Genomic DNA, 10,312 nt, shown 5'->3' with positions numbered 1-10,312 from the left:
GGGCGCGGGGCGACGGCGCGGGGCGACGACGGGCTCGGGGCGGCGACGACAACAACAAACGGCCTGGGGGCGTCGGGGCGAATGGGAGGCGGTTGGCCAAAATTTCACAAGTGTTGGCTTATATAGCCAGAGCAATGGTCCCGGTTCGTGCTACGACCCGGGACTAGTGCTCCCTTTAGTCCCGGTTGGTGCGCCGAACCGGGACCAAAGGCCAATTTTCAGCAGCCGAAAGGGCGGGAAGCGAAGGCCACTGGTCCCCGTTGGTGGCACCAACCGGGATTAAAGGGGGGCAATGGTCACGGTTGGTGCCACGAACCGTGACCAATGCCCCCTTTAGTCCCGGTTGGTGCCACCAACCGGGACCAATGGCCTTGTGCTGCCCCGCGCCCAAAAGTTTAGTCCCACATCGCTAGCTGAAGGGCGCCGGCACTGGTTTATAAGCGCTGGTGTGCCTCCCCATTCGATCTCCTCTCTAATGCAGGCTTTTGGGCCTAAACTTGCTACTGCCTGTGGGCCTATTGGGCCTTCTGCGGGCCTGAATCCTGGCCCATGTAGGGTTTCTAGTCGTACTCAGGCTGTGGAGGCCCAGTAGGAGGCATTTTTTCTATAATTTTTTATTTATACTTACAACTAAATACTTATAGTTTTTTAGTGATTTCTTTTTGATTTTAGGTCACAAAAATTATAAACTTACTGTTAGTGCCATTAGTTTTAAATTTTGAATAGTTTAAATTTGAATTTTTAAAAATTTGTGTGAATCACTAGTTTATGAATAACTTTACTATAAAAATAGAATTTTTTTTCTTCTTTGCTATTTATTTTTTATTTATACTTACAATTAAATACTTATAGTTTGATTTTAGGTCACAAAAATTATATTCTTTTTGCTATTGAAGAATATTATAGTTTTGATTGATTGATTGTTTTTATTTTAATAAAAGTTTTGTAGTTCATTCTGTTTGCTATTAATTCATTCTTTGAGCTAAATGACTCTGAAATTGGAAAGCATTTCAAAATGAACTCTGAAAAGGTTGAAAGTTGGCATGGTATCATCATTTCACCCACATAGCATGTTCCAAAAAGTAGAGAGGGTTACGACAAAAACTTGATGCACTTCGTGTACAAAATGGACAATCACTTTTGAAGTATCAAAGTTTCGAACCATAAGACATGAAAGCATTTCAAATGAACTCTGAAAAAGTTGAAAGTTGGGATGGTATCATAATTTCACCCACATAGCATGTGCATGTACAAAACGGACAATGGTAGCATGTTCGTCCGTTACAAATTTGGCATGGTATCATCATAATAGTTGCGGGAGAAAGTCTTCACTTTTTCTTCGCTTGTGTCATTTGCTTATTGCGCCGTAACCATGGATAATCTTCATTGTTTATCAGGATGCTTGGGTCAGCCTTGACATTGAAGGGAGGAATTTCATGAAACTTTTCATAATCTTCAGACATGTCTGTCTTGCCGTCCACTCCCAGGATGTCCCTTTTTCCTGAAAGAACTATGTGGCGCTTTGGCTCATCGTATGATGTATTCGCTTCCTTATCTTTTCTTTTTCTCGGTTTGGTAGACATGTCCTTCACATAGATAACTTGTGCCACATCATTGGCTAGGACGAACGGTTCGTCAGTGTACCCAAGATTTTTCAGATCCACTGTTGTCATTCCGTACTGTGGGTCTACCTGTACCCTGCCGCCTAACAGATTGACCCATTTGCACTTAAACAAAGGGACCTTAAAATCAGGTCCGTAGTCAAGTTCCCATATGTCCACTATGTAACCATAATATGTGTCCTTTCCGCTCTCGGTTGCTGCATCAAAGCGGACACCGCTGTTTTGGTTGGTGCGCTTTTGATCTTGGGCGATCGTGTAAAATGTATTCCCATTTATCTCGTATCCTTTGTAAGTCAATACAGTCAAAGATGGTCCCCTTGACAACAAGTACAACTCATCACAAACAGTGTTGTCACCTCTGAGACGTGTTTCCAACCAACTGCTGAAAGTCCTGATGTGTTCACATGTAATCAAGTCGTCGCACTGCTCCGGGTGTTTGGAGAGCAGACTGTTCTTGTGTTCATCGACATACGGGGTCACCAAGGTAGAGTCCTGTAGAACTGTGTAGTGTGCTTGAGACCAAGAATATCCGTCCCTACATATTATTGAGCCTCTTCCAAGAGTGCCTTTTCCAGTCAGTGTCCCCTCATACCGCGATTTAGGGAGACCTATCTTGTTAAGGCCAGGAATGAAGTCAACACAAAACCCGATAACATCCTCTGTTTGATGGCCCATGGAGATGCTTCCTTCTGGCCTAGCGCGGTTACGGACATATTTCTTTAGGACTCCCATGAACCTCTCAAAGGGGAACATATTGTGTAGAAATACGGGCCCCAAGATGACAATCTCGTCGACTAGATGAACTAGGACGTGCGTCATGATATTGAAGAAGGATGGTGGGAACACCAGCTCGAAACTGACAAGACATTGCGCCGCATCACTCCTTAGCCTTGGTACGATTTCTGGATCGATCACCTTCTGAGAGATTGCATTGAGGAATGCACATAGCTTCACAATGGCTGATCGGACGTTTTCCGGTAGAAGCCCCCTCAATGCAACCGGGAGCAGTTGCGTCATAATCACGTGGCAGTCATGAGACTTTAGGTTCTGAAACTTTTTCTCTAGCATATTTATTATTCCCTTTATATTCGACGAGAAGCCAGTCGTGACCTTCATACTGAGCAGGCATTCAAAGAAGATTTCTTTCTCTTCTTTCGTAAGAGCGTAGCTGGCAGGACCTTTATACTGCTTCAGAGGCATGCCGTCTTTTTCGTGCAAACGTTGCAGGTCCTCTCGTGCCTCAGGTGTATCTTTTGTCTTCCCATACACGCCCAAGAAGCCTAGCAGGTTCACGCAAAGGTTGTTCGTCACCTGCATCACGTCGATTGAGGAGCGGACCTCTAGGTCTTTCCAGTAGGGTAGGTCCCAAAATATAGATTTCTTCTTCCACATGGGTGCGTGTCCCTCAGCGTCATTCGGAATAGCTAGTCCACCGGGACCCTTTCCAAAGATTACGTAGTGTAAATCATTGACCATAGCAAGCACGTGATCAACGGTGCGCATGGCGGGCTTCTTCCGGTGATCTGCCTCGCCTTTGAAATGCTTGCCTTTCTTTCGACATTGATGGTTGGTCGGAAGAAATCGACGATGGCCCAGGTACACATTCTTCCTGCATTTGTCCAGGTATATACTTTCAGTGTCATCTAAACATTGCGTGCATGCGTGGTATCCTTTGTTTGTCTGTCCTGAAAGGTTACTGAGAGCGGGCCAATCGTTGATGGTCACGAACAGCAACGCCTTAAGGTTAAATTCCTCCTGTCTGTGCTCATCCCACGTACGTACACCGTTTCCATTCCACAGCTGTAAAAGTTCTTCAACTAATGGCCTTAGGTACACATCAATTTCGTTGCCGGGTTGCTTAGGGCCTTCGATGAGAACTGGCATCATAATGAACTTCCGCTTCATGCACCTCCAAGGAGGAAGGTTATACATACATAGAGTCACGGGCCAGGTGTTGTGATTGCTGCTCTGCTCCCCGAAAGGATTAATGCCATTCATGCTTAAAGCAAACCATACATTCCTTGGGTCCTTTGCAAACTCATCCCAGTACTTTCTCTCGATTTTTCTCCACTGCGACCCGTCAGCGGGTTCTCTCAACTTCCCATCTTTCTTTCGGTTCTCACTGTGCCATCGCATCAACTTCGCATGCTCTTCGTTTCTGAACAAACGTTTCAACCGTGGTATTATAGGAGCATACCACATCACCTTCGCAGGAACCCTCTTCCTGAGGGGCTCGCCGTCAACATCACCAGGGTCATCTCATCTGATCTTATACCGCAACGCACCGCATACCGGGCATGCGTTCAGATCCTTGTATGCACCACGGTAGAGGATGCAGTCATTAGGGCATGCATGTATCTTCTCCACCTCCAATCCTAGAGGGCATACGACCTTCTTTGCTGCGTATGTACTGTCGGGCAATTCGTTATCCTTTGGAAGCTTCTTCTTCAATATTTTCAGTAGCTTCTCAAATCCTTTGTCAGCCACAGCATTCTCTGCCTTCCACTGCAGCAATTCCAGTACGGTACCGAGCTTTGTGTTGCCATCTTCGCAATTGGGGTATAACCCTTTTTTGTGATCCTATAACATGCGATCGAACTTCAGCTTCTCCTTTTGACTAATGCATTGCGTCCTTGCATCGACAATGACCCGGCGGAGATCATCATCATCGGGCACATCATCTGGTTCCTCTTGATCTTCAGCAGCTTCACCCGTGGCAGCATCATTGGGCACATCGTCTGGTTCCTCTTGATCTTCACCAGCTCCCCCCGTTGCAGCATCACCGTATTCAGGGGGCACATAGTTGTCATCGTACTCTTCTTCTTCGCCGTCTTCCATCATAACCCCTATTTCTCCGTGCCTCGTCCAAACATTATAGTGTGGCATGAAACCCTTGTAAAGCAGGTGGGAGTGAAGGATTTTACGGTTAGAGTAAGACCTCGTATTCCCACATTCAGTGCATGGACAACACATAAAACCATTTTGCTTGTTTGCCTCAGCCGCATCGAGAAACTCATGCACGCCCTTAATGTACTCGCGGGTGTGTCTGTCAACATACATCCATTGCCGGTTCATCTGCGTGCATTATATATAATTAAGTGTCCAAATTAATAGAAGTTCATCATCACATTAAAACCAAAGTGCATACATAGTTCTCATCTAACAACATATAGCTCTCCAGAGCATCTAATTAATTAAACCATACATTGAAACTATGTAAAACATTTCAATGCGAAAACAAATGCGATCATAATCGCAACCAAGGTAACAATTGATCCAACGGCATAATGATACCAAGCCTCGGTATGAATGTCATATTTTCTAATCTTTCTAATCTTCAAGCGCATTGCATCCATCTTGATCTTGTGATCATCGACGACATCCGCAACATGCAACTCCAATATCATCTTCTCCTCCTCAATTTTTTTTATTTTTTCCTTCAACAAATTGTTTTCTTCTTCAACTAAATTTAACCTCTCGACAATAGGGTCGGTTGGCATTTCCGATTCACATACATCCTAGATAAATAAAATCTATGTCACGTTGGTCGGCATAATTTTCATAAACAATAAATGAAGCAATAGTTATAAAGATAATATACATACCAAATCCGAATCATAGACAGGACGAGGGCCGACGGGGGCGGATACCAAAACCATCGCACTATATAAGATGCAATAATAAATGTAAGAAAATGATACAAGTATCTATATAAACATACAGGTAAGAATATTTTTCCTTTCAGAAAGAAGATAAGAACAAGAGGCTCACCACGGTGGTGTTGGTGATGAGATCGGCGCGGGTGATCGACGGCGGTGAAGACGGGGACGGGGCGTGACGGACCACTAAATCTAGACAAATCTTGAGGAAAATGGAGCTTGGAGGTCGAGCTTCGGGAGGAGAAAGCTTAAGTAGTGTGGCTCGGGCATTCCATCGAACACCTCATGTGCATAGGAGGTGAGCTAGAGCACCACAAAGCCCTCTCCCCCTCGGCCAGAAAAAACAGAGCACTGTGCTCTGCTCTTGCGCGAGGGGGTATATATAGGCACCTTATTGGTCCCGGTTGATGACATGAACCGGGACTAAAGGGAAGCCTTTGGTCCCGGTTCAAGCCACCAACCGGGACCAATGGTGGTGGGCCAGGAGCGAGGCCCATTGGTCCCGGTTTGTCCCACCAACCGGGACCAAAAGGTCCCGACGAACCGGGACCAATGGCCCATGTGGCCCGGCCGGCCCCCTGGGCTCACGAACCGGGACCAATGCCCACATTGGTCCCGGTTCTAGACTGAACCGGGACTAATGGGCTGAGCCGGCCTGGACCATAGCCCTGTTTTCTACTAGTGCAATTATCGTCATAGAAGTGTCATATGTATGACAGAATTTTTTTTCGTTCGGCCCAAAATGTCATGGATGTGTCTTTTTTTTGTAGTGAGAGCATTCGCCAAGTTCTTCGATTGTATGACATGGCTAGCCAAGATGGATTTAATCCCGATATTCACTTTATCAAAAGGCTCTAATGGGTTGGTTCTGAATCTTGCAAGCTGGGAATCAGTGAGATGTGTAGGCATCTTTCTTGTACTTATTATTTGGATCTTATTTGTTGGTTCTGAATCTTGCAAGCTGGGAATCAATGAGATGTGTAGGCATCTTTGTTGTACTTATTATTTGGATCTTATTTGTTGGTTCTGAATCTTGCAAGCTCGGAAACACGACATGATGATGCAGAGGACAACAACCATAACAAACAGTTCAAACTCGGTAGTATTATCTTTGTGAAAGTGTGACAAATGTGATGATCGTGTGCATCCTGAGAATAATAATTCTAATTGTTGTGCATGTTGATCCTGTGGCACTGATAGAACGAGCGAATGCATTGCTTGTTTTAAGTACAAATTTCTATTAAAGCTAATTAAATTTAAGTAAAGTGACAACTAACTCCTGTTATTACAGTACCAATACAGACCCGCTCGTGAACCGACGTGTGGCCGAGGGTGCATCTTCTGCCGGGCGTGCAGCGGACGAGGGAGGGGTAGTAACTGTTGTCGCATGTACACACTCAGCTTACTGTTGAATCCAGTTCCCCAAGAGCTGAAAAATTAACCGCTGCCGCTGCCTACACACTCGTTCACTCGAAGAGACTCCAATGGCGATCCGAGGGGTGAGCCTGCTGGATATGGACTTCAGCAAGGAGTTCCCCTTTGAGTTCGCCGTTCAGTACTATGGCTGCACCAAGTTGAATGTGATGTACACGAACTATACGGACACGGTGAAGCTCTGCCTCGCCTCAGTCCTATGGCTGCACCAGGTTCTGGAGCATTCGCCCGTTTCATCGACAGCGCCGACTGCATCTTCTCTATGGTGGAGAGAAGGAAGAAGGCGACGATTCGGCCATCTGGTGCAACAAGCTTGTCGACATCCAGAAGCAATACAAGATCATCAGCAACGGGCAGGAGAAGGGCTCTGTGGTTGACCTCGCTGAGACCATCATCGACCCCTAATACGCCAACATGAAAGAACACGACCTGAACACGTGGAAGGTACCTCTGAATCTAGCCTACATAACCTACGTGGCCAAGGGTGCATACGCATGCTACGACATGTACATGCAGATCTTGGACATGAGGGCGTGTCTGCTTCCCGTAACCGACGAGTACACGGACAGCCGCAGTATCATGATCAAGCGTGCCAGGAAGGTCAAGATGTTGTACTTTATCTGTTTATAAGCACCTTTATCATCTGAGTGTTTCATGCATTAGCCTATGTGTCGTAATTATCTATTTTGTCCGAAATATTTCTTTTAAGAACCCATTAACCTGATTGCTTTTTTTAGTGGCAATTTGCTTATGTATGTAAACTAGTTCACTTGTCCATAAAAAAACTAGTTCACTCGGCTGCCGTGCTTTGAATCTCCTTCCTCCCAACATATTCCCCTCCTCAGGTGGACCCAGCAGGTCTCTGAATTTTCTCCAACTTTCTTTTTCGATGTAAACTGAATTTTCTCCCAGTACTTTCCCCTAGAACCTACTCAACTGTCCCACGTCTAGCCTAAAAAATAATAATACCCCACGTACTATTAACTCATCAAATTAAAATGATATTTTATTTCGTAAGTTGAAAGTTCTTACAAAATAATAATAATAATTGTTTATATATAACTTGGCAAGTTAACTCCTAGTGATTGCGTACATAAGCTTGCAAAGATTTTACTGATGTGTAATCATGTGTTTATGTTTTTATAACATTTCTCCGTCTAGCCCAACATGATATTTTCACCCAGCCCAGCAAGTCCGCGGCTTTCGAGAAAAATGCAAATGGGATTTAAATGGGCTGCATAGATCCTACATCATTGTTTCACCCAGCCCACCAAATGGACTAAAAAAACAAATGGACTGACAGCTGGGTCCACGGCCACAGCCCAGTTTTTTTGTGATTTGCCAAGTAAGTCGCTTTGTCAGGCCTATTGGGGTGCAAATCTTTCAAGACGAGGAGAGCTTTCATTCGGCTGGCCGAGAAAATGGCCCATCAGTAATGAGAAATGGGATGTAAATTTTTAAAACACATCAAACCGGCAATTAGTTTCAAATATCTTTTTATTTCATTTCGATATTTTAAATTACATTAATTTTTATGCATGGAGAATTTGTTGGATTTTATATTGATGCACATTTATTTTTAAAATCAGTTTGAATGTGAGAAATTTCGGGATTAAAAACAGTTCGGACCGCACCGAAATATGCAAAATTTCGTATAATTTTTTAACCGTGGCCACAATATGGACTGTAATGGTAACAAAAAGAATATGGGCTCCAAAAAAATCTTAAGAATTAGCAAATGGGATGTATGCTGTTTTCCACAGATTTGAGGCTTTTCTAAAAAAAGGTTGACGCACATGCAGTGACTGTTGGATGGCCATCCAATGGCCGTCGTGCTTCTTCAATCTCTGCTCTTCCTGCTCCAGCTGCTCAAACAGGCGCCGGCGGGACTGCCTGCTCCCTCCTTCCCGTGGCCGGCTCTGCTGCCACGCAGGCCTCACCGCCCCACCGTACTCCCATCGCTGGCCTAGCCATCCCTCTACTCACCCACACCTGCTGTTATTCTCCGACGACGGTAGACGAACCATTAAACCCTCGTACAGTCGTACTCCCCTCCTTGTGGGAAACAACTGCCGAGTCTTCCCTGCCTCCGTGTCGTCCCCTTCCTAGGCCTCGCCGTCGTCCACCGCCTTGGTGCTCTCGGCGCGGCCTGGTCAACATGTTCAATGAACGACATGCATCTGAAGTGGACTTTACGTGGAGAGGCCGACAGCTGGGTCCATGGCCGCACGCAAGGAAATGCCTCCTTATTACGCGCAAAATAATGATTCCTCCACCTGACATCAAGGACCCACCGAAAGGGCCTCTGTATTTCACAAAAAAAACGTTACCACCGCTGACAGCTCGGACCCCCCACCTATATCTTCGCAGGCAAGGAAGTGCCCCCTTATTATGCATAAAAAATGAATACTCCCCCTGTTAGCTGGGACACAGTATAGTGGCAGGCTGACTTGTGGGCCTACTAAGTTGACGGGGACGGAGGTCTTTGTCAACTCCAGTGACCGTACGATGTCCATCCAATGGCCGTAGTGCTTCTTCAACCTTTGGTCTTCTTGCTCCAGCTGCCCAAACCAGCACCGGTCGTGCCTCGTGCTCTTGCCTCCCGTGGCCGGATGCGATGCGGCGGAGGCCTCACCGCCCCCTACTACTCCCACCGCTGCCAGGCCATCCCTCTACTCACCCACACCCCCTGTTATTCTGCGACGACGGCAGCCTCACACCGCAGCGAACCAGTGATCCCTCGTACTCCTGTACGCGTGGGCATCCACTGCCGCGTCTTCCCCGGCTCCGCGTCATCCCCTTCCTATGCCTCGCCATCGTCCACCGCCCTGGTGCTCTCGGCGCGGCGTGGTCAACGTGGTTAAGGAACGGCTTCCATCGCACGTGGACTATATGTGGAGAGGCTGACAGCTGGGTCCACGGCCGCAGCAAGGAAGTGCCTCCTTATTACGTGCAAAATAATTATTCCTCCACCTGACAGCGGGACCCATCGGACGTGCCATCGTATTTCACAAAAAAATGTTTCCCCCTGACTGCTGGGACCCACCAACTACATCTTCGCACGCAAGGAAGTGCGTCCGGGCAAAAAAACGATTCGCCCCATGACTGCTGGGACCCACCAGCTACATCTTCGCAGGCAAGGAAGTGCCTGACAGTCGGGACCCACCTGGTCGAAGCGTACGTAGTGTTGTCATTCTGGTCGCGAACGTGTACATACATACTAGTCGACGTAGAGGCGCGCACGTGTCGTAGTAGAGGCGCGCACGTGCAAGAAAGAAAATACGGCCACGTATGTGTACATACGGGCGGGGTCTCGAACGCCTAATCGCGCATACGTACGGCTAGGGCTCGTGTACATGGCTGGACGTAACGGAGAAACAGCGCCGTCGTCGTGTTCATGGGGAGGCAACGGAATGCGTCGTATTCATGGGGAGGCAACGGAATGTGTCGTGTTCATCGGGAGGGCTTGGACGGAATAGGCGATGGAAACGAGGCCTGGCGTACCGCAGAACGGAGGAAACGGCCTTGTGTTCGATCGGCCACGTTCGAAACGGGATCCTGTTCATCGGGAGGGGTCTGGCGTACCGCAAAACGGAG

This window comes from Triticum dicoccoides, chromosome 7A, assembly GCF_002162155.2.
Source record: "Triticum dicoccoides isolate Atlit2015 ecotype Zavitan chromosome 7A, WEW_v2.0, whole genome shotgun sequence".
Taxonomy (NCBI): domain Eukaryota; kingdom Viridiplantae; phylum Streptophyta; class Magnoliopsida; order Poales; family Poaceae; genus Triticum; species Triticum dicoccoides.
This window is presented reverse-complemented; position numbering follows the sequence as displayed.